Below are 26,489 nucleotides of genomic sequence, written 5' to 3'. Positions count from 1 at the left end.
GTATCCTGATAATGACATGGGAAATAAATACATTTGCCCCAAAATCTGAGATTAACAGATATCCAAGGAGCAAGACTATTAGTGACAATACTCCACAATTATTTTTGCTCTCGCTTTCCAAGATTTCCAATGTTTCTGGATACCATATCACTTATTTACACAGATAAAACTATGTGCTTATTTCCATCAAACCCTGGCAGAAAAAGTCTTCGAATTAGATAAATTTATGTTTTTACCTAACAAAAGAAAGCAAAAGATAGCAATCAAAAGAAGTCAACCTGTGAGAACAGATCATTCTTCTGGTTCTCCATGAAAAATGTTAGCACAAGGAGTTCATAAGCAGAAACATGGCTGCTATATCCCACACTACAGAAATGTACCAAACAACACATGTAACATTATTACGTTTTTTTACAGCTATAACCTAAAAGAACCCAAAATAAATTTTAATGCAAAAAAATCATGCAAATCACCTTTTCCCTATTTTATCAGTGAACACAGAAATCCCATCTGAGGCTTCTCAAGCTATGACTTTGAAAGGAGAGGTATATCTACACAGGTTCTTAAATCCCCAGTGTTCTTTACAACTTTTCTACATACCAATGAGGAGGGTCTGGGGCTGTGTTATGGTCAGGTTCATGTGTCAACTTGGCCAAGTGGTGGTACCTGTTTGTCTGGTTGGACAAGTGCTGACCTGTCTGTTGCTATGAGGACATTTCATAGAATTAAATCATGATCACGTCAGCTGCATCCACAGTTGATTCCATTTTGTAATCAGCCAAGGGGAGTGTCTTCTGCAATGAGTGATGCTTAATCTAATCACTGGAAGCCTTTTAAGGAGGATTCAGAAGAGACAGGCTTTCTTCCTGCTTCGGCTGGTGAGCCTCTCCTATGGAGTTCATCCAGACCCTCCACTGGAATCGTCAGCTTTACAGCCTGCCCTGTGGATTATGGACTCTGCGTTCCCATGGTCACATGAGATACTTTTATAAATTTTATACTTGCGAGTATTTACTGTTGAATCTGTTTCTCTAGAGAACCCTAACTAATACGGGCTGGGTACCTTATGTCCAGCATTTTGAGTTAATAGGGCCATACCCCTGACCTAATCCCAAGCTAAAAGTGGTTACAAAGCCTTTAAATCAATTATGTCTGAGCCTCAACATAGATAGAGCCACCAGCGCTAAGATCCACGAATAGTTCAGTGAGGAAATGCATAGTAAATGCCAAGGCACCTGGATGCTACAAGTAATCATCCAGACACAAAAGTGGGATGAAAAAAACGAAAGGCTCTAGCTCCATTAAGAGGGTCCAGAAAGCCATACTATTTTTGTAATACTACTCATGTATTATTTGCCTTTTTCACTTGTTGACATTTGCACCCAAGGTGGAAAAGCAATGGTGGGTAAAAGGATGAGGAAAATGAAGATGGAATCATTTGAATTTTAAAAAGCTGAGGAGGACCCCTGGCAATTCCCCAGGCAGTGCTGATAATTCACAGATGCTTATTAAATGCAGAATTTAAGCTAGTATTTGCATTTTAATTACAGATTTTTCATTGTCCTACCAATTCTGTATCCTACAGGCATCACATTCCATGCACCTTGGAGCCATTATGTGGGTTCACCTAAGAACCTGTGGTTGAGGTTTATAATAAACATGTTTCCAGACCTTCACGTAGCTTTTTATTACTCATATACTAAGGAGCTTCTCTCCTTCCTCCCTTTTGCTGTCTGACCTTTGGGCATCCATTTAGAACATAATGGAGTACTTATGGAATCAAGCAGTGATGCAAGGATTGAACTGGCAAAAACTGAGAAAAAGGCGTAAGTTTAAGAAGTTGATGGCCAAAGGTCACAGGCTCAGTCTCAAATCAGAGTTAGGCACAGCAAAGAGGCATCACAGTACCACCCACCACCCCTGCACTCTGCAGAGGAACCCCCACCATCACCCTCTCCCTAGTCTACCCAGCCACAGATAGCCTGCCTCAAACCCACCAATACACCCATCTTACTGTCCACTGTCAGATCCAGCTTCCCAATAGTAGATCATACTCATCCTCTAACAAAACCCTTGAAAGTTTCCTCACCACTTACTACATCTATTCTGTTTAAGTTAGTATGTGAGCTCCTCTATTATTTGGCTTCAACTTACCCTTCCACATTTATCTACCAAAACACCCCTATTCAAATCAAACTGAAATACTTAACATAAACCAACACATGCCACACTTCGTGCCACCCTTTCTCATGCCACTCCCTCCACCTGAACTGTCCCATCCTCACTTTCCAGTCTCTGCCTATGGAAACTGTTAACCATCCTTCAAGGTCCTATTCAAGTCAACACCTTCATGCAACCTCCAATGAAACCTCCCACCTTTATTCACTGATCACGTTGTGTCTACATTAGCATTTTACAGTATCCATATACTCATTTTCCAAATAAATAATAAACTCCTCAAAAGCCATGGCCATCATATTTTATTCATCTTTGTATATACCCAAACATAGTTCTCATAAATTGCTAAATAATCAATAATGGGCGGGGGAGGCGTGCAAGGGTAGTTCAGTGGTAGAATTCTCACCTGCCTTGCAGGAGACCTGGGTTCAATTCCTAGCCTGCGCACTCCCTCACCCCCACCCCAAAAAAAATCAACAAATGGTGCTGCAATAACAGGATAATCATGTGGAAAAAGAATGAAATGTAATCCCTAACATACAGCATACAAAATATTAATAATGATAATAATGATGTACCCAAATTCTATACCATGGAATACCATTTTGTTAGATAACCAATGTGATTTTAAAACATGGTGTTTTGAATGCTTCTTGCCTGTAGACAACATGAGAGCATATGGGATGCCCATGAATTACTGGTCAAGGGAACGGGGAGTCAGCTACAGTAGGCAGGTGGGAGGGGTCTGATTCAGGGCAAACCTGCAAAGTGAGATCGTATGTGATGAATGATGTGACAGTGGTACTTATGAAACATTCAAGAGAGAGAGAATGTCTCTCAGCAATGAGCTACAAACACCCGCCCAAGTGCAAATGAAGAATGGGCTTCAAGGCACTCCCAAACAAGCCCTTTATTCCCTGTACAGAACCTCACTAGAGCTTCACCTATTCAATAAACTTACTGAGTACAATGTTCACACCAAACACTGGGCTAGAAGCTGAGGGTTTGTATATAAAGGAGATAGAACAAAGGGTCCAAATCCTCATAAATAATTGCAGTTCAGTGTAACAAAGGCTAAAGGGAAACAGAGTGGGCAGAGGATTCTAGGAAGTGACTGGAGAGGGAAGAACCAGGAAGTGTGGTGTCATGGATGCCAACTGAGAAGAAAGATCCAGGAAAATGGGAGTGGCACTGACTTCAAATACTCAGCAATAATAGTAATAATAATAATCACAACAGAGAACAGTTTCAGTAAAGTGGCAGGTGTGGGAGCCAAGTAGTTAAAGAATGCTGAAGTTTGTCAGAGCAGAATAAGAAAGGAATAAGGAGATCATCATAGAAGGATATACAATCAAGGAAACACATTTTTGGTGGATAGGAAAGACTTGGGCAAAACTCTGTCGAAGAAAGATGGGGCTGGGATAACCAGCTGGAGAGATGAACCAGAGAGAGGAGTGGGGCGTTCTCCTGAGATAAGACAAAGAACTAACTATGAATGAGTATTAAAATGAAGGGAATTCAAAAACTTAAGGCCTCCAGACTGATCCTATGCCAGATAAGCCCTGAAACTCAGAGGTACCAGTCTCTCCAAGAACATCAACCAGTTTCATTCCTCTACCCCATAAGGTCAACTCCACTTTCCAGCATAAAGAAGTTGAAATGGTCATTGCCCAGTGTCATGGTCAGGTTCATGTGTCAACTTGGCCAAGTGGTGATTGGGCAAGTGCTGGCTTGTCTGTTGCGATGAGGACATTTCATAGAATTAAATCATGATCATGTCAGCTGCATCCACAGCTGATTCCATTTGTAATCAGCCAAAGGGGCATGTCTTCTGCAGTGAGTGATGCTTAATCTAATCACTGAAAGCCTTATAAGGAGGATTCAGAAGAGACAGGCTCTTCCTGTTTTGGCTGGTGAGCCTCTCCTGTGGAGTTCGTCCAGACCCTCCATCAGAATCGTCGGCTTCACAGCCTACTCTGCAGATTTTGGACTCTGTGGTCCTGCAGTCATGTGAGACACTTTTATGAATTTTATATTTGCACGTGTTCCCTGATGATTCTGTTTCTCTAGAGAGCCCTAACTAATACACCCAGGTATCCCTGAAGATTGAACAAATGAGAGGGAGAAGGAGTAATTTGAGAAATTCGATTTCAACAAATGACTATAACTACTGACCCATTATACAGATACTTCATTTTTAGTGTCTAGCATTTCCAAATATGCCAGAAGGAAATACCTGGAATTGTTGAACTGCAATCCAGTAAACCCTGATGTTTGATAACGACTGTATAACTACATGGCAAAATAAAAAAAGTCACTTGCCCATGTTTATACGGATCTACTTCTGAATGTTTTGTTCTTTTCCACTGACAGATGTATCTATCACTGATAATATTACACCATCTTAGTTAATCTCTCTATTGTAAGTCTTAAAATTGGGTGCAATATTAGTAGTCAATAAGGTGGGGGGGAGTATATGACATGTCTGGGGCATTCTATTTTCTTTTATTCTTTCTTCTGGAGTGATGCAAATTGTTTTAAAAATGATCATGGTGATGAACGCTTTTTACAAATATGTGATGATACTGTGAACCACTGATTGCATACGTTGGATGGATTATATGAGAATATATCTCAATAAAATTACATTTAAAAAAAAAAAGATGAAGGGAAGATGGAAAAAGGAAATTAGGCCTGGTAGAAACTGGAAGTGGAAATGGGTAGGCAGAGAGGTTGACTAAATAAATGAGCAAGAGAGAGTACAGAATAGGAGGTTCTGATCACAGAGGGATTTATGAGATATAAATTTTCAAAGTGGACAACTTCCCAATGATGACAAGGTCCATATTTTAACTATGACTGTTTAAGTTCATGGGGTCAAGGAAGAAAAGAAAGTGTGAGGGGAGGGAGGCAGTATGGCATAGGATAGCACTGTCCATCAGAACTGCTGCAATGAAGGAAATACTCTATACCTGCTAGAACAATACAGCAGCCACTAGCCATATATGTCTATAGAGCACCTGAAATGTGCCATATATGACCGAGGAACTGAATTTTTTATTTTATATAATTTGAATTCATTTAATTTTAAACTTATACAGCCTCCTGTGCTAGACGCTAAAATCGGAGAGTGCAGAAAACAGAACAATGGTTCTCAACTTCAGTTGCACAATGGAATCACCTGTAGAGATTTTTAAAATATGGATGCTTGAATTCTACTTCCCAGAGGTTCTGATTTATTTAATTAATTGAGTGTGTGGTCTAGGTATCAGCACTCTTTCAACTTTCCAGATAATTCTACTGTACAGCCAAGTTTGAGAACCAGTAATATTAGTGGTTGATTAAGAACATGGATTAGGGAGCCTGATCTAATTCAAAACCCCGATTTGTTGATCACGAGTTGTGTGACTTTCAGCAAATAACCTCATTTGCAAAAATGGGGTAATGACAGTATCTACCTCCAACAGGGGTTCTGAGGTTTAAATGGTTTAAAATGTACAAACGGGCTTATAAAATAATGCCTGACATGTAAGAAGAGTCATTAAATGTTAGTCATTATTCCACATGGGTGTTAGAATTATAAAGCTGACAACAAATACAGGGTGAAGGAGGAAAGAAGTGGGTGTGGGTGCCAAAGCATAATTCTGTGTTAAAGAGGGACCTTATAGGTCAAGAATTGACAAAGTTGAGGGTGAGGAGCAAGTAAAAAGAAGACAATGAGTAATGGAAAGAAAACAACATGGAAGGAGCAGTGGGAAGATAAGAAAAGGCAGACACCACTCCCTGTCAAAGTGATATACTGTAGAGGGGCACAGAGGAATGTATGAAGACATATCAGGAGAAAGCCACATTTTAGTTGGGGTATGGAAGGACTGACACAACACCCCTTCTGTGTCAGTCAGGATTCTCCAGTGAAACAGAGCCAACAATGTACATGTGTATATGGATATGTGTGTCTGTGTGTGCATTTAATATATAAAGGGGGTGTCATGGTTAGGGACAGGTGTCAACTTGGCCAAGTTGTGGTACCTGTTCATCTGATTGGGCAAGCGCTGGCCTGTCTGTTGCAATGAGGACATTTCATAGGATTAGGTCATGATCACGTCAGCTACATCCACAGCTGATTCCATTTGTAATCAGCCAAAGGGGAGTGTCTTCTGCAATTAGTGATGCTAAATCCAATCATGGGAAGCCTTTTAAGGAGGACTCAGAGGAGACAGGTTCCATTCCTGCTTTGGCTGGTGAGCCTCTCCTGTGGAGTTCATCCAGGCCATCCATTGGAGTCATCAGCTTCGCAGCCTGCCCTGTGGACTCTGCATTCCTACGGTCACGTGAGACACTTTCATAAATTTTATATTTGCAAGTGTTCCCTGTTGGTTCTGTTTCTCTAGAGAACCCTAACTAATACAGGGGGTTATTATAAAAATTGCTCACTTGATTCTGGAGGCTGGCATACATGAATCCTGTAGGGCAGCGGGGATTGGAAACTTCAGTGGGAGTGATGTGGAAGTCCTGAATCCAAATTCCGAAGGCTGGAAACTGAGGAGGGAGTGCAGAATGTAGTCTTGAAGCAAAATTCCTTCTGATCTCTGGAACCCTCAGTTCTCACTCTTAAGACCTCCAACTCATTGGATGAGGCCTACGCACATTATTGAGGGTAATTTCCTTTTCTTAAAGTCAATTGATTTAGACAAGCCACCCTATCACGTACCAGGACCAGCCACCTACCATGTGCCAGGACCAGCCACCAGGCATTTCCAGGCTGACTGTGGACAGGGGCAGCCAAAACATCCAGCCCCACAATCCAAGGTCATCCCAAGCAGGAATCTGGGGGCCACTAGGCCCATCAGGCCCATAAGCAGAGTCTCTGCTGAGGTGCACAATGCTCACCTCCAGCCCTGGGACTGGCGGCTCTGGCAGAGCACCGAGACAAGTGGCCCTGACAGGAATTCCAATGGCTCTCCACCCTGCCCAGGTGCCCACAGTCAGGCAGAGATGAGCCTGAGGAGAAGTGGTGTCTCAAGAGCACCATCTGCTGAAAAGAAGCAGAAAGTGCCATCTAGCAAACTGCCTATCTGCCTAGCTTTTAACAGACCCTCAAGTAGAAGGGGAATTACTGACAAACCAAGTCCAAAAGGGAACCTTCAACACAAACCCAAGCAAATACAAAACCTTAGATGAGTGAAGGAAATCAACTTGCAAAATAACCTTATCAAGATAATCTAATGCCCTGAATGCAGCAGAAAATCACAAAGCACATGAAGATTCAGACAGACATGATCCAGCCAAATGAGCAAATGAAAACACCAGCAGGGATGTGGAACTAATCAAGGATGTTCATAATGACATAAAGGATATCAAGAAGACACTGGAAGAGCATAAAGAAGAACTCGAAAAAATAAATAGAAAAACAGCAGTGCTCGCAGAGATGAAAGATTCTGTAGACCAAAAAAAAAAAAAAAAAATGGAACTGGATTTCAAAATCTTCTGTGCCAAAAAAGTGAAAAGGCAGCCAATTCAATGAGAAAAAATATTTGGAAACCACATATTAGATAAAGGTTTGATATCCTGTGTACATAAAGAAATTATACAACTCAACAATAGAAGAACAAACAACCCAATTATAAAATGGGCAAAGTATATGAATAGACATTTTTCCAAAGAGCATGTACAAAAAGCTAAAAAAGCAGAGGAAGAGATGTTCATCTTCATTAGTTATAAAGGAAATGAAAATAAAGACCACAATGAGATATCACCTCACACCTATAAAAATGGCTGCCATTAAACAAATAGGAAACTACAAATATTGGAAAGGAATGTGGAGAAACTGAAACACTCATTCACAGCTGGTGGGAATGTATAATGAATGGTACAACTTGTGGAAGACAGTTTGGCTGCTCCTCAGAAAACTAAATATTGAGTTGCCATATCACCCAGGAATATCAATACTCAGTATATACCCACAAAAGCTGAATGCAGTGACATAAGCAGACATTTGCACACTAACGTTCACAGTAGCTCTAGTCACAATTGCCAAAAGATGGAAATAATCCAAATGTCATTCAACAGATGAGGGCATAAACAAAATGTAGCATATACATACAATGGAACATTATGCAGCAAGAAATGAGGTTCTGAGCATATCACAACATGAATGAACCTGGAAGACATAACGCTGAGTGAAATAAGCCAGACACCAAAGAATAGATACTTATGATTTCACTGTTATGACTCTGGCAAAGGTAAACTCAGAGGCTTAAACATAGAATACAGGAGACCTAGAGGGACACAGAAGCTAGAGATGGGTGAACAGTTACCCAGTGAAGTTGAAATTAAATGTAAGGGAATGCAGAGAAGTAATGGTATTTCATCAGTGGGGTTATAAGTAAAATTGCTATATTGAAGGTGAATATGATTGGAAGGGGTTATATAGAGCCATCTATCCTCATTCTTTTTTGCAGCTGCACAATATTCCATCATACGCATACAACACAGTTCACCTTGCTATTCTCAGGCATTGTACCCTTTAGTCCATTAACTCTAAAATTACACATATGTTTTTGCAAGAACTACTTTAAAGGTCTGATCGTGTACAAAGGGTCAATAACAGAGAGGTATGGGGGAAAACCAATATTGCATGCTATGGCCTATAGTCAACAAGAAGACATCAACAGTATCACAGCAATACCAGGAGTAAATAATTGGCAAGGAGGGACAAAGAGATAGGGAGAGGTTTAGATTTGATACTTTGGGTGAGGCTGTGTTTATCGGTTGTCTCTTCGATTCAATGAAAACTCTAAAATTGAGAGTGGTGATGACTGCACAATGAAGTGAGGACACTGTAAGACATGGATTGTTTATTTTGGACATTATCCATGGTGCCCAATAGATGGAAAGGACTAAAGGGTACAATGACTGAGAAGCAGCAAGGTGAACTGTGACATATACATGTGATGGAATATTGTGCAGCTGCAAAAAGGAACGAGGTCATGAGGCAAGCGACAAGGTAAATGAACCTTTGGGACATTGTGTTGTGCAAAATAAGCCAGAAACAAAAGAACAAATATTGTATGGTTTATTTTAGAAAAGACTTATAAGAAAACTAGAACCTAGATAGTAAGCTCTTATAGTAGCCACACTTAGTTCAGGGTTGCAAGTGTATTTCTAGAGTCTGAAATGCTGAGTCTGAAATGCTGTACTATATGTAAGCTGGTATTTCCCCCTGGAACTTAGTGTACCTCTGTGATACCTAAGACTCAGTGCTGGAGGTCTGCAGCTCAGAAAATCAGAATTGCTAAATACAACAATTGTTAAGGTAACCAAAAAAGAGACCAAACTTCCATTAGAGATAAAAATGAAGCTAATCTGGTTGGGACTAAAGTAAATCAGAATACAGGGTAAAAGATGACAGTGTATGCACTCTAGAGCTTCACCTACTGTAGGAAACCAAAAGCAGAGAGGTTTATTGTGTCTAGAACCTAAGTTTTCTGTAACACATAATCTAAATCAACCTGTCTTGATAGGTCATTTAAATAACCTGAACACATGGAACGAAAAATGGGAATGAGGCCTTGTAATTACGTATAGCTTAAAATAATACTCAGGCACATCCCAGACTATGGTGAGCTGATAATTAAGAAGTATTGGTACAGTCCCTTGAGGGGTTGGAGTAAAACATGCAACTATTAAACTTTTCCAACTGGGAAACCCCTGGTACTCTCTAAAACATTAGAGATTCCAAAAAAAATAATAATAAGCCAAGCACATGATTTTCGAAGCTTGCCCTTATGAAAAGCATTTTTGCAGCAGAGAAGCTAAGCCTACCTACAGTTAGGCCTAAGAGCTGCTTCCAGGAAACCTCTTTTGTTGTTCAAATGTGGCTTCTCTCTCTCTAAGCCCAACTCTGCAAAGAAAATCATTACCTTATCCCCATGTGGGACATGACATTCAGGGGTGAACACCTCCTTGACAATGTGCAACGTGACTCCCGGGGATGAGCCTAGCACTGGCACCATTAGATGGACAATGCCTTCCTGACCAAAAGGGGAGAAAGAAATGTAACTAAACAATACAGCAGTGGTTAAGAGAGTTCACATAGAGTCAAGAGGTTATTTTGGAGGCTACTCTCATGTAAGCTTCATCAAACTATTGCTAATTGCCATGGTTTTCCAAACCCCAAACAACATCATTCCTGTTAAACCTAAAGAATACCTAGGGCTCTGAGAGACTTCAAAAGCTTCATTCATTAAATTTACTTTCCTGAAACCTATAACCTTCAGAGAGTTCCTAGGCCAGATAAGTCCTGAAACCGAGAGGGGCCAGTCTCTTTAAGAATATAAACTAATTCTTTCCTGCTATCCTATAATATTGACATCCCTTTTCAACATGAACAAGTTCCTATAGAGTGAAAGAAGAAGCAAAGGTCAAGGAGGAGTTATAACAGAAAAGATAGGATTTAACAAATGAGAATGACTGCTGAATCACTAGGTGCCAGTTTGAAAATATGGGATACCCCAGAAAAGCCATGTTTTAATCCTGATTCAGTCTTATGGGGGCAGCCGTTTCTTTTAATCCTGACTCAGCATTGTAGGTTGGAAACTTTTGATTAAATTATCTCCATGGGGAGGTGGCATGCCCAATTGTGGATGTAGCCTTTTGATTAGATGGAAAAGTGACTCCATCCATTCAAGGTGGGTCTTGATTAGTTTATTGGAGTCCTTTAAAAGGGGAAACATTTTGAAGAAACCATAGAGCTGAAAGAAACTTCAGAGCAGAGCTGACACAGATGCTGAGAAACACTTAGAGAACAGCAACACAGAGGTTTAGAGATGCGTGGAGCCCAGCAGACACTGTCGTGAGATGTTAATCAAGCCAGAACGTGGAGAGAGCAAAAGAAAGCCAAGAGATAAAAGCCAGCCCTGGAGAAGCAAAGTGGGGAACCCCCACAGGAACAGAGGCTAAAAGCAACGGAGCCCAGAAGCAAGGGACCAGTCAATGCCAGCCACGTGACTTCCCAGCTGGCAGAGCTGTGTCAGACCCATCAGCCTTTCTTGAATTAAGGCATCATTCCTGGATGTCTCAGTTTGGGTATTTTCAAAAGTTTAGAATTGCAGCCCTGTAACTTATTAAAATCCCCTCTTAAAAAGCCGTTCTCCAGTTCTGGTATATCACATTCTGGCAGTTTGCAAACTAGAACACACTATATTGATATTTCTTTTAGCCTCCAATGTTTCAGAGCAGCTAGAAGGAAAAATCTGAAATTGCAGACCTATAACCTATACCAAACTTTGAAATTTCTTCCGTAACCACTTGTTAAGATGTACTTTGAAAATTATTGCTTTTTCTTTTTTTATGTATATGTTATATTTCACAATAAAAACATTTTTTAAAAAGTCAACTAGATGACTAGTTGATTGTATATGCTAATCCCATCTTAAAAATACCTCCACCAGATAACAAGGCCAGTGTTTGAGCAAACAAGTGGACACCATAATCTAGTTACACTGATGCATAAAATTAAACATCACAGCCTCCCTTCCCAAAAAGGTATAAACATAAACTAATTATCAGGCAAGTAATGTTTTGTCTGTGTTCTTGTTGTTTATCTTTCTTTCTATATAGTTCACCATTTATGAAATACATCCAAGAAAGGCTTATAATGGATGAAAATAATATTTTCTAATAAAAACTCTGTAAGAAAAAGTCACCTCTGTGAAGATTAACATTATCTACTTTATGATTCCTAATTTATCTAGTTCAAACCTGGCTTAACTGATGTTGAAGTCCTTGCAAACCCTATGCCAAGACTCTACAAGCAAACCCTGTTTTGTCTGCTATTTATTTTTTTGTATGCTGTATGGTAGGGGTCACATTTCATTCTTTTTTCCATGTGTTATTGCAGCACCATCTGTTGATTTTTTTTTGGGGGGGGGGGGAAGGGGCGCCTGTGCACGGGCCAGGAATCAAACCCAAAGATTCTACCACTGAACTACCCTTGCATTTTTTAACTAGGGTAAAAATCTTTTGTAAGTCTCAGAATACTAATTCCACTAATGAGCACAGTGTAATATATTCAAGTAAGAGAAACAATGATCATGTATAACTAAGAAAAGAGGAAAAATTTTTGATGTAAGAACAGGTAGTAAAACAAAAGGGCAGAGGGAAATAAAACTAAAGTATAATCAGAAAAAATTTATAGGAAGGGAAATTTGACTACCCACGAATGCCTTAGGTTGCGGTCGTTTCTATTTCTCTAGAATTCCACATAAAGGAATCAATTCAATGAACACATATTTATATTCAAATTTCATCAGTCACTATCAGATAATCCATTTTGTCAATTTGAAAAGAAAATAAGAATAAAGCATTCTCAATTATCTGCAACTATTAAGATAAGTTACCAGGAGCTAAAAGCTATTTCAAAAATAGTTCCTATGAAACTAAAGTGGCTGAAATTAAACAAGGCAGCACGTACAGATCAAGTGTTTCAGACAAACCCATTAAGTCCAAATTAGTACCTGAATAATAAAAATATTTAAGTCTGAAATTTCTTTACAGGCTAAAGTTAATTCTCATGAGAAAAAGAAACATTCACCTACAACCTCTTTTCCACAAGTATGTTTCACACTTCAAAATGCTGTTTCACATGTGTTTGGAGTGTTAAACATATTTACATATCAGCACAAGTTGAGTCCACAGTTGACACACAAGTTCCAATATGATGAAGTTCATTTCTGGCTCCTCATTAGAAGCCAGGTTTGAGATGATTAAGAATGTGGGAAAACAAAAACCCTCTACTGATACAACTGCAAGCTCTGCAGGAACACCACCCACGGAAAATTACACAAGAAGCCACTCCCTCACCTACTACCTCCTACGGATTCTCTTTTTGGAAATATATTGAAAAGTAGCAGTCAAGATCTTGGAGCTAGAAACAAAAGCATAACAAATACACATTCTATTTGCTTTGATGCCCTCAGAGAACAATTCTTACCTTTCTACTTTTGAAAATGTAGAGCTCCACTAAATCCTAGGGACCTAAAATACCTGTGTCTACCAATCAGAGTACAGTTGGATGTAGTCAGATGATTCATGGCACTCTTGGCCTTTCTATCTCATAATGGGCCTGATGGATTTGCAGATCTATCCTACAGTTATTTTTACAGTTTCTTAATGTGTTGCTGGAGTAAACATACTCGACTGGCAGAACTTGCACGTGGAATCCCTGCCCTTGGAATAATGGCTATTATGATGGAAACAACCTAGTGGAATTCCCTGAACTTTCCCTCCCTACAAGGATAGAAAAGCAAAAGAAATTCTATATCCATGGGAGAACTGGAGAGATTAATTCATGAAATTTGCAATTATATCCCCATTTACGCAGTGACTCCAATGTCACTGCTTTACCAAATGAAGCATCTTTACTGGAGCAAATCCAGTCCCTGGTACCTGATATGCAGCTACTAATGTGGAAAATATTTTACCATTTATGCAAGGAACACAAGAAGCAGTTTGCTTCTATTTGGCATGTTCAAAATGCATTCTGGCCCCAAGGCTAAACTCTTTTCTCTACCATAATCTAATATGTGGAGATCTTGATCATCTTCACACCCTACAGATCATCAGAATGGCCCACTGTATTAATCACCTCCTGCTAATTGGTCCTGGCGCTTCCTCAGTAGACCCACGTTACAGGGTGGTCTTGATGGAAGAGTTGGAGAATACACATAGATTCAACAAAAAGGACTTCTCATGAAGGCCAATCTCTCTCTTGCCAATATTGAGTGCTTGCTGTCTCTCTGTCCAAATTTCCTGTCTTTATGAAAAATCGAACCATACAGGATTAAGAATCCAGTTTCCCCTCAACTTAATGATCAAGCTGGCTTCATCATGACTAATAACATCTTCAAAGATCCTATTTACAAATAAGTTCACATTCACAGGACTAGGGGATAGGATGTGAACATGTCTTTTGGGAGGACACATTTCAATCCATAAACCTGCTAATAGCAAAAACCCATCCTCAGGCCCCAAAATGCACCATTCCCACTTAGTGGCAGATTGATTACATTGTATTTTTTCCATCATGGGGGAGGTAATGAATTGTCCTCACTGTATATGTTCAACTGTGAACCTAAGCACATATACACATGTACATGTATATACACTCATTTTTGCTTTGTTAAAGCTGTCGAGATGTAATACACCAAAATATGGAACAGCTTTTAAAAAGGGAATTTATTAAGTTACATGTTGTGCTGGTTTGAAAGGACATATGTCCCCTAGAAAAGCCATGTTTTAATCTAAATTCCATTTTGTAAAAGCAGAATAATCCCTATTCAATACTGTATGCTTGAAACTGTAATTAGATCATCTCCCTGGAGATGTGATTTAATCAAGAGTGGTTGTTAAGCTGGGTTAGGTGATGACATGTCTCGACCCATTCAGGTGAGTCTTGATAAGTTTCTGAAGTCCTATAAAAGAGGAAACATTTTAGAGAAAGAGAGCAATTCAGAGAGAGCAGAGCAGAATGACATAGCCACAAGAAGCAGAGTCCACCAGCCAGCAATCTTTGGAGATGAAGAAAGAAAATGTCTCCCAGGGAGTTTCATGAAACAGGAAGCCAGGAGAAGAAGCTAGCAGATGATGTCATGTCCACCATGTGCCGTTCCAGCTGAGAGAGGAACCCTGACCGTGTTCACCATGTGCCTTTCCAGATGACAGAGAAACTCTGACTGTGTTCGCTATGTGCCTTATCACTTGAGAGAGAAACCCTGAACTTCATCAGCCTTCTTGAACCAGGGTATCTTTCCCTGGATGCCTTTAATTGGACATTTCTATAGACTTGTTGTAATTGGGACATTTTCTCAGCCTTAGAACTGTAAACTAGCGACTTAATACATTCCCCTTTTAAAAAACCATTCCGTTTCTGGTATATCGCATTCCAGCAGCTAGCAAACAAGAACACATGTTCACAGTTCTAAGGGCATAAAAATGTCCAAATTAAGGCACTAACAAGAGGTTACCTTCACTCAAGAAATAATGATGCTGTCCAGAACATCTTTGTCAGCTGGGAAGGCACATAGCATCTGCTAGCTTTCTCTCCTAGCTTCTTGTTTCATAATGATTCCCCAGGGGTGTTTTCTTTCTGCATCTCCAAAGGTCTCTGGCTCTGTGGGCTATAAAGCTTTTACCAAATGGTTCCCTCTTAAAAGACTCCAGTGAGCAAACCCCATTTTGAATGGGTAGAGATACATATCCATGGAAACAACCTAATCAAAAGGTCCCACCCACAAGTGGGCGGGTCACATCTCCTGGAAACAACTTAATCAGAAGGATCCCACCCAGCAATACTGAAGAAGTATTAAAGAATGTGGCTTTTTTGGAGTACACATAGTTTCAAACCAGCACAACACATATACACATATATACTGTGTGTGTATATATACAGCCGCACACACATACATAATTTATTTTTCCTCCCTCCTTTCCCCATTCTTTTCAATAAGGATTGGTTGTGGTGGTTAACTATTTACAATTTAGTTTCTAGGTTACAGAAAATTCCTATGGGACTGTGAATAAATTTAAAAAGATAATTTCATCCAGAGACATTTACCTAGCAATGACGGTCTTAATCTGAGATCCTGATGGGAACTCATGTTGAACATTAGGAGAACTATAATCTCCTTGTACCCATATGGAAAAAAATTTATGTGTACTACATAAATCAGAGCAGCAAAAGTTTAAAAAGCTGATAATACCAAGTGTTGGCATGGATGCAGAGCAACTGGAATTTTCATATATTGCTAGTGGATTGTAAACTGGTATGTCACTTTGGAAGCTATCTGAAGAGTATCTCCCAAAGCTAAGCATATACTTACCCTATAACTCAGCAGTTCCACATCTAGGTATATACACAAGAGCTATGAATGCTGAAGTCCACCAAAAGGCATGCATAAGAACATTCAGAGCAGCTTTATTTATAATAGCTAAATATTGTACATCAACAGTGGAATGAATTTAAAAATTGTAACATATTCTGTTCTAGTTGGCTAGCTGCTGGAATACAATATACCAGAAATGGAATGGCTTTTTAAAAAGGAGAATTTAATAAATTACAAGTTTACAGTTCTAAGGCCATGAAAATGTCCCAATTAAAGGAAGTCTATAGAAATGTCCAATCTAAGGTATCCAGGGAAAGATACCTTTATTCAAGAAGGCCAATGAAGTTCAGGGTTTCTCTCTCATCTGGAAAGGCACATGGCGAGCATGGCATCTGCTAGCTTCCTCTCGCCTCTTGCTTCATGAAGCTCCCCAGGAGCATTCTTCTTCATCTCCAAGATCACTGGGAGTGGACTCTGTGGTTCTCTCGTCATTCTCGTGACACTGCTCTGTTGTTCTCCATTGATCTCTCATTTTCCATCATTCTCCTTATTCTCCTGTCGTTCTCAAAAGTCACTCTCTCCAAAAATGTCTCCTCTTTTACAGGATCCCAGTAAACTAATGAAGACTCACATAGAATGGGTGGAGACACATCTCCACCCTATCCCACAACTGAATGAGTCACATCTCCGTGGAGATAACCCAATCAAGCTTCCAACCTATAGTACTAAATAGGGATTACAAGAAACTTTTGCTCCCACAAAACTGATCAGGATTAAAACATGACTTTCTAGGGTACATAAATCTCTTCAAAGCAGCACAAATTCATACTATGGCATATCACACAAAAATTAAAATGAAACAAAACTAAATGAAGAACTTCTACTACAGGCAATAATATGAAAGAATCCCAGAGCATAATTTTAAGTGAAAGAGATCATCAGACATGAAAAAAAAGCACACATTATTCTATTTATATAATGTACAAAACAGGCATAATTAATCTACAGTGCTAAAAGTCAATATAATGATTTATCACTGAGTGAGGAGAGAACTACTGTATGGAAAGGACACAAGGGAGCTTCTCCATGGTACATTCTGTATCATGAGCTAGACAATGGCGACACAATGGTATCTATATATAAAACTTCATTCAGCTGTACATTTAAGATTTGTGTACTTTGTTGCACTTATAACATAATAAAATTGTTTTTAAAAGATTAATGTGTACGTACATATTTCTTAGAAGAGAATTCAGAATTTTATTCAGCTTCTCTAATGGGTCTGTGATCCAACAAAGGTAAAGAACAACCAGGTTAAGTAATTCATTAAATTTTCAGTGAGTGCTTAACTTAGAGAAACTTACATCCTTCCACATAGCCAGTGACACCCAAGTACCTAACATAGCTGATGTCAAAATCTTTGGCTTCCTTAAATTCTCTAATCCTATACATGTTTGAATTTAAAACACTTCCAGTCTCAGTTTCAAGGATGGATAGGAAAAATGTCTTTGAAAGCCTTGATGAGTTTCACATATACATCATATACTATTTTAAATAAATAAATTACCTTTAGTGATTTTGCTATTGCATTCTCACTTTCCACCTCAAAATCCATGTCTAATACTATATGAAAAATTAGTTAAATGTACATGTTAAAAAAAGAAGACAAAATGTTACTTTACCTAGGGTGACAAAGATCAATATATTTTTTTTAAGTAATTACTAAAATAAATAGGTGATTCTGATTCTAAAAATGCAATGTTTACATTTTGCTGGTTTCTTGATAAACCAAGCCATCAAAGTAACTATTTTAAATTATTAGGCTTGTTGGCAACACCAGACTAAATGAGTTAGCCTACCATTAGACTAAGGATCCTGTTTTAAGTTTATAAAACAAACAGAGAACTAATTTTAAAAGTCAACCAAACACTGACCTCAGTTTACCATTAATATAAATTCTATAAACGTTAATGTTGACACTGTCCAAAATTAAACCTTGGGAACAACAGATAAAAGTCTCCGGCATTCAACTAAAGTTCCTTAAAGTAATCATTAACAATGATTTTTACCCCTCTCTTCAATTTATTACCATTCCTAAGACAAGTCATCATTTTCAAAACAGTACTGAATGCAACATAAATGATGTAAAGGTCTGAGGGGTAATCCGAAATCTGAGCTAATAGTTTGTGATTTTTTTCTAAAAGTAGTAGAATGCTTTATCTATATCTTTATTATATTTTAACTTAAAATTTTAAATATCAAGTTTATAGTTTAAACTATTATACAGCACAGATGTATGTATGTTCAGTGGTTTCTATTAAAATTACACCTTAATATTTTCCCCCTACATCTGACATTCACTTTAAACCAACCCGAAACCACTAGTTCCATATTTTCATATGTGAGAAATTTTTAAAAGTATTCAGTAATGGAGTTTACTTTTCAAAAAGCAGTACATTCAGCACGGACTCTGGGAAAGGTGATAATGAACCTGTGCCAATATTTTTATGCACATATTTATTACATGTAGAACATTTATCAATGGTCACATTATAGTTAGTGCTCAAATTTCAGTTTTATCATCTCAAGCTAGAATTGCTGCTACTACCATTAAATTTCTCATCAATAATATTGGTATTATAAACCAAATTCCTCCATGATAAGAGGACATTCTCACAGGAAGTATAAAAAAAATAGTCTGAGAAAGAACCTCAAATCTGGGGGGTGAAGGGCCTCTGTTTGCGTGAGTGTTGTACTCAAAAGGAAATCATGTGCAGCTTGTTTCCCCTATCAAACTAATAAGGCTCACAAAATTTCTTAATATTCTTCTGTATCTTTACCTATGACACCAGTTTGTGTCAAGAATTATATAATACCTGGTTAGACTTCTTAAGAAGGCTTTCCTTCTAAGTCCGCCCTTGAGAAAACACCTAAAACTCATTCTCAGATTTTTAGTAGTTTTTGTACTAATTACTACATTTAATAAATTTATAGCACAAATATTTCCCAATTCATATTTTTAATCTCTATTTAAAATTAAGGATAATTCCTAAATCTAATTTCATCTCCTAAACTAAACATAAACTACAAAATAAATATGCAACGTGTACATTAGGTAAAAATGTGATTTATTGCATATGCCCTATTATTCATAGAACTTTTAGTACCCAATGTGAGCATACAATACTACATGTTATGGTGGAATGTATCTAAAATAAAGAATCAAGATAAATATCTAGAAAATAAAATAAAAGATACCTATTTCTCAACTGCAAAGAAGTTTATCTATCTTGCTAAGTGCTATATTTTCAAAGCTTAGCTTAGTTTCTGGCACAAATGTTTGTTGAATTATAAATAAATATCCCAAACAAATATAGGTCTGAATGATGCAGAAAAATTTCATGAATTCTATGCTTCATTTGGGGTCAGAAGCATAGAATTGGGTCTGTTAATTTTCTCAAATATTGTTAAATAGAAAAAAAATTATGCCAATGTTTTAACATAATGTATTTAACATAAAGTATTTCTGATTTAATATCAACCCACCTAGACACTGGTGTGTGTGGGTATGTGTGTGTATATACATATATAATAGATAGATAGATAGACAGACAGAGAGATAGACAGACAGATTTTTTTTTGGTGGTGCAAGGTCCGTGAATTGGACCCACATCCTCAACTTGGCTGACGAGAATTCTACACTGGGCTACCATGCACTGCAGACACTGGCATACTTTTAAATAAACCTTTTATTTTAGAATAGTTTAAGATTTGCAGAAAAGTTACAAAGATAGTAGACTTTCTATATCCCAAGGAACCCAGTTTCTTCTATTCTTAACATCCTATATTACTCCAGAACATTTGTTAAAACTAAGGAACCAATATCAGTACGTTACTATTATCTAAGCTCACATTTTATTTGGCTTTCATGAGCTTTTCCATAATCTCAGGATTCCATCCAGAACACAAATTACACAGTCATATCTCCTTAGCCTTCGTGGATCTGTGGCAGTTTCTCACACTGTCCTTGATTTTGGTGAGCTCGACAGTTTTGACAAGTACTGGTTGGATGTTTTGTACAACATCCCTCAATTCAGGTTTGCCTGTTGCTTTTTTTTATAAGACTTTAGCATCAGATTTCAGAATGTTCAGCTCAAGGATTTTGGTTTGGACAAAGTAGAAGACAAAAATTTTTACCTTTATCCTCCATTTATACACAAAACATGCATACTTTAGAACGAGAGTAAACTATGAGTTTAAAATCCAGACTGCAGATAGAGAACCAAAGCTGAGGAATTTGGGTGGGAGACAAATCCAAAGGACCCTGGATAAAGGGAGCCTGAGAAGGTCTGAGGGGAAAGCCTGTTCTTCTCAAATCTTTCTTCTTTATGACTACCAAGGAAAAGCTTAGGGGAAGCTGGCAGAGAACTAATTGGTATTTGTTACGACCAGGCATCATTCTGAAGTTACAATTCAACAGAGAAAGCTGACTGCAACCAGAGACTATTGCCATCCCAGCCCTAAACTATTTTATTTGTTGTAATATACTCATTCTTTTTTTAAAGTTGATTTTAATCATTTTTTAAAAAAGAAAAGTAAGCAAATCATTCTGGGTCTCAGCAGGAAACAGCATTTCAAACACAGTAGTTGAAGAGTTTCAGTTAAGGAACATGTACAAAGGTGTGGTCAGAGAAACTAATATGATATGGGTAGTACCCTGGGGTTAACAACAATGGGGAGCTGTTCCCAAACTGGAAGGGGGAGGAAGGCACGGCCTGGAAGGGGGAGGAAGGCATGGCCAGACCCAGAGAGAACAGTGATAGGGGAGGGGCCACCTAATAGGAACCACGGCTATCTGCAGAGACTCGCAGGAAAGAAGCTAGAGGAATAAAAACTAACCTCATTCTCCTGCCCTGGTAGTGCCTTCCACTGGCCAAAACCAAAGGGACTAGAAGGCAAAGGAGTTAGATGATGTCCAATGTGTCAGCATCCCAGATGTGTTTGTGCACATGTAATAAGGAATTTGGACTTTGTCCTGGGTTCTAGGATGCAACCTCCAAACCTTGGAATTACCCAGGCCACACCCAAAGTTTATACTGAGGTAACTCATGGTGGGTCCTAGATAGTTTATGCTCACAAGATGAATCAGGAGTGGGTCTGGAAACTGAGTTCAACCTTCAATCAGGTGGCCAGTGATTCAATCAATCATACTACATAATAAAGCTTCAATTGAAAACTCTGCACACTGAAGTTCAGGAAAGTATGCCTGATTCACAATAAACTTTGAGTACTGCAACACATTGAGATGCTAGAAGGATAGTGTAAAAGACTGTCTTGACATTCGGGACCCTCCCTTCCAGACCTTGCCCATGGGTCTCTTCCTTTGGCTTGTTCTGATTTGTAACCTTTTGTTATAATAAACTATAATCCCAAGTATGGTATTTCATGAGTTCAAGGAGTAACTGCAGCAAATTACACAGCCTGAGGGTGGCTGTGGGATCCCACACATTTGTAACCACCTGGTCAGAAGTGAGGTTGGCCTTGGGTGGTGTCTTACAGTTTTGCGGACTCCTGTGCCTCAGACTTAGCAGTATAGCCCAATCTGGATCATTCCTACTGAACTGAGAACCCCTGTCATGGTCAGGTTCATGTGTCAACTTGGCAGTGGTGGTGTCCGTTTGTCTGGTTGGGCAAGTGCTGGCCTATCTGTTACTATGAAGACATTTCATAGAATTAAATCATGATCAGTCTGCTGCATCCACAGCTGATTGCATCTGTAATCAGAGAAGGGGAATGTCTTCTGCAATGAGTGATGTTTAATCTATTCTGGAAGTTTTAAGGAGGATTCAGAAGAGATAGTCTCTCTTCCTGCTCGGCTAGTGAGCCTCTTCATGGAGTTCATCCAGACCCTTCATCAGAGTCATCAGCTTCACAGCCTGCCTACAGATTTTGGATTCTACATTCCAACAGTTACGTGAGACATTTTATAAATTTTATATATGGATATTTCTGCTGATTCTGTTTCTCTGGAGAACCCTACCTAATACAACCCTCAAAGGTAGGGGTAGTGCTTTACAGAAAAAAATCATATGCCCATGAATATCTCCTAATTGGCACCTGAGGTATATTTGAAAGAAGAAATGAAACAGACCTGTCTCTGCTATGGGTCAGGATGAAATCTGAGTCCATCACAGCATGACTCAGCTGCAGTAAAAACTTGTACACAGGGCACAGCCTTCAACCTGACTCTGACAAGTAAAACAGAGGCAGGTGAGCCTAGCACACCCCACATAAGAAAGGGAGAATCAATCCTTTCTCCAAAACTAGGGAGAAGCTCTGAGATCCCTCCACAAAAGCCTGACTGATCACTCAGCTCTGCCCCCAACACCTCCATGTCAATACAGGGCAGACTTTGTACCTGTGGTCACAGGCAGGAGCTTTTCTATAAATGACACACTGTAACAAGAAAGAGCCTAACCACTGGATCGTCCTGCCCAATACTCTACATCCTTGAGTAGATCAAGGGATCACTTGGATCTACTCTTGATTGAGAACAAGATTAAACTTCATTTGCATGTTACTCCATTTCTTCAAATAATATTTAAAAGTTTCTCTTGATTATGAACCTATTAAAAAACTACTGTGGCAGGTTGAATTATGTACCCCAACAAACACATGTTCTTAATCTTAGCCCATGTCCCTGAGGATATGGACCCATCGTAAACAGGACCTTTTGAAGATGTTGTTTTTAGCTAAGGTGTGGCCCAACTGAAAAAAGCGTGGATTTTAATCCATATTCTTGGAGGCTTTATTAAGAGAATTAACCCGAAGCCAGAGTCAGAAAAACATGAGCAAAGCCAGAAGCTGGATGTCAGCGAAAAATCAGAACAGCAGACAAAAGAAGATACTGCCGGGAGATGGGAGGTAAAGATACAAACCAAGGAACACGAGGGATTGCTGGCACCAGCACCAGAACACTATTGATTACAGGAGAAAGCAAACCTTGATGATATCTTGATTTGGGCTTTCTTCTAGGCTCAAAATCATGAGCCAATAAACTCCTTTTGTTAAGCCCAAACCAGTTTGTGGTATTTGTGACAGCAGCTCTGGCAAATTAATACAACCTCTTTAACCTTATAGGTTCAAAGCCCTTTAACAAGACAGCAGTGCATCTAAGTTTATATCAAACACCCTACACATCTTTCCTTCTCCAGTACTTACATAAATTCTCCTAAGTAAATAAGCTAAGCATCAACGCAAAGCCTCTCCTCTCCTCCCCTGCCTTGGCGCTCTTTCCATCTTTCTCCATGGAAACTCTCCACTCAACATTCCACACTTGGCAGGTTTCCATTACCAGTTCCAGGACAGGGAGATACCTCCTTATTTCTTTTCAAAAATTTCCCCAGCCCAACACCAAACTAGGCCGCACAATAATCACTTAATAGATTCATGAACTAAAAGTGCTGTGTACCTTTAATAAAAACATCCATTCCTCTTTTCAAAAATACAAGGAAAATATGAAGGGCTGAAAGACTGTGAACGTGACATTTATATTTCATTACAACTGTGCTGTCCATAAAGAATCGGGCCTAACAAAATGCAAACTGCCAGCTCCAAAAAATAAAGAACGTGGAAATCATAACCCAGAATCAAATTTTCTCAGTGGTGTGGCAATGAGCTATTATGTTTATCTTACAAAGGATATACAACAAATGATTTAATATTGTTATTTTAAAAGAAGATCACCAGCAAGTGTATTTCATTTCTCAAAACCGGTTTGTAAAAAGACTAGTTTGGGTAAGAAAAATAGCCCATAAAGCCAAATCGCCAAAAAAAATAGCCCATAAAAAAGCTACAAAGAAAACAATGAATATTTGTCTTCTGTAGCTTTTAGGACTTTTGTTAAGCTCATCATTACTCAATTGTTTTTCTTTAAAGATTTGAAAAGCAAACTTTGAAAACAGATTCGCCTTTTAACGGAAAAATTTTCAGACTGACCTCATCTCTCTGCCCCTACTTATAAAATATTTAATTCTATTCCCTCTTTACCTTCCATCTTAGAACATGAGTTATGTCTCTCTTGTTTGAGGCCATCCATCTACCATGTGATACCACCTCCTGTCATACCTGCCCTATCTGTTCTCCCCTCTCCTCTACTGTCATCTTATCCTCATTGACATGCTCCTTTTTAGCAACAGTACATGTGTTATGTTACTCAAATCCTTAAAAAATAAAAACATCTCCCTGGGCCCTACATAAGTCCCTCCAGCCACCACTCCATAGCTTTTCTTCTTCTCATTTGAGAGAGACTATTACTATTCCATCTCCTCCATCACTTCATAACCACTGTCCTTGGAGCAACGTCCTGACATCACCATTCTATTACATCTGCTCTCCCAAAGGCCAGCCATTTCCTGTAGACACTAAACCCACTGGATAGACTTCAGCTCACGTGGGTGGACCTCTCTGCCACATCCGACACCACTGACTTCTCTTCTGGTGACCACTGTGATGTTACCTTTCTTCTCTGGTTATTCCAGAACTCTCCAATCTTCCGGCTTCTTGCTCTTTCTCCCTTAAATTGTGCTGTCCCTCGTGGTTCTATCTTGTGTTTACTTCCTTTTTCTTTCTCTCTGTCTCCTACCCTATGTCTCCTCTTCTACCTTCTCAATTTCTTTTCCATCCTCCCAATGCTTTTGTTCCTATTCTCACTGTCTTCTGCTCCTGTGAGCAGACAGTTTTATCCACTTTCACGATTCTAACTCTCACCTTGCACTGAAGACTCCAAAGTCTTTTCTCCAGCTTCATTATATTTCGATGTTGCTTGGTGCCCAACAGTGCCTCAAGCTCAACGTGACTACCCTAAGGTTACATTCATGGACCATTAGTCTGGCAAGTCTGAAACTGTGAACTCATCCTAAACTTCCTCCTTTTTCATTTTCAACATCCAGTCACTACAAGATTTTGCAAATTCTACCTTCTAAATAGTTCTAACATCCATTCCTTTCTTTCCACACACACTTCCTCAGACCTTTCAGGTTTTTATCATCTCTTGCCTAGACCACTGCAAAGGCTCCTAAAAGAGCTTTCTGCTTCTAATCCAATCCCCCTTAATTGCACTTCCCTAACACAACCCAGAAAGATCTTTTGAAAAACACAAATGTCTATCACTAGCATAGTCAAAACTCTTTTTAAAACTTTCCATTAACTATGCATACATAGCATAAAGATTTTCTCCTTTTAGATTGTATCTGCTTCTTTAGCTTTATTTTGTATCCTGCTGATTCTATATCTGGTCTTCACTTTCTAGTAGTATCTGCATTCATCCCCCCAGCACTGTTTCATGCCTCTGTGTCTTTGTTCACACTGTTTGACCTTCCTGGAATTCTCCATACCTTTCCTTCTCTGCGTAAGTCATATTCATTCTTCTGGATTCAGATGACATCCCCTCTAGAAAACCTCCTTGGCCTCATAAACTGAAATTACTTGTTTGAGTACTGTCCCAAACACAGACTGTAAGCTGCTAGAGGGCAAGGACTAGGTCCTATTTGGTGCTGTACCTCCACCATACAGCACGGAGGCACAAACATTTGCTGAGTGAGAGATTCATAACAAAAATAAATGGATTCATGAAAGCAAAATTAGAAAATTTAAAAACATTTGAGGGGTATTTTAAGTGCTCTTTAGATTTAGAACCAATTATGTGATTTTAACATTCTGGTAAACAAAGAGAAGCCCAAAGAAAAATATTTAAAGAGGCAGAAGTTTTGATGGGCCATGAAAACACGATCTTTTCCTTCATTATGAGTGCAAACGAAACCAAAAATTGGTGTAATCTATTTCATTGTTTGGTTATAAGAGATTTATCTCTTGTAGTTGTTCTCCTGTTCAGGAACTTGAAGGAAAAGTTGCATAATCAGATACAGACATGCTACTTCTCTAATGAATGAGTCAGAAAATCTTGTAATTACAAACATATTTGGGAGTTACATCTGAAATAGCCATGTATCTTGTGTCTTTATTTTCAGATGCTGTGTTTACATTAAAGGATGATTTATGATAACATCATCCAAGTTTAATGTTAAGAAATGTGGCTCATAAAATGACTTCCAAAGAAGCTAAATGAATTAATTCACATATATAACACTTGAGAGCTAGGCCAATGCCTCATGCTACTTATCTATACTTACATGGCACTTAATACAGTGCCTTTACAAAGTTGGTACTCAATTACCACTGATGTATAATAATGAGGGTATGTACTATGTTTCTGGTGCATCCCAATTCTGGGTTGTAGGACCCTAGAACTGCTTCAGCCCTTATAGCAATCCTTTGCTCAAGTTTTTAATGACCTTATAAACTATATTTATATTTATCATGTTTATCATATGTTTAAACTAACCTCCTAATCAATATTAACAGTTTTGA

General features: G+C 38.7%; 1 protein-coding gene across 5 annotated transcripts in view; it reads right to left on the bottom strand.

Moving 5' to 3' along the window:
- Nucleotides 1-26,489, bottom strand: part of EPB41L4A (erythrocyte membrane protein band 4.1 like 4A) — a 322,974-nt gene that overhangs the window by 233,273 nt on the left and 63,212 nt on the right. Inside the window, exon 1 of one of the 5 annotated variants that reach the window (XM_077138976.1) lies at nucleotides 13,172-14,453. The exons of the other annotated variants lie outside the window; for them this stretch is intronic. The gene's annotated coding sequence lies outside the window, so the exon portion shown is untranslated. Of the gene's footprint in view, nucleotides 1-13,171; nucleotides 14,454-26,489 lie in introns of those variants that run through there. 5 annotated transcript variants of the gene reach the window in all.

The sequence above is a fragment of the Tamandua tetradactyla genome, chromosome 21, assembly GCF_023851605.1.
Source record: "Tamandua tetradactyla isolate mTamTet1 chromosome 21, mTamTet1.pri, whole genome shotgun sequence".
NCBI lineage: Eukaryota > Metazoa > Chordata > Mammalia > Pilosa > Myrmecophagidae > Tamandua > Tamandua tetradactyla.
This window is presented reverse-complemented; position numbering and strand designations above follow the sequence as displayed.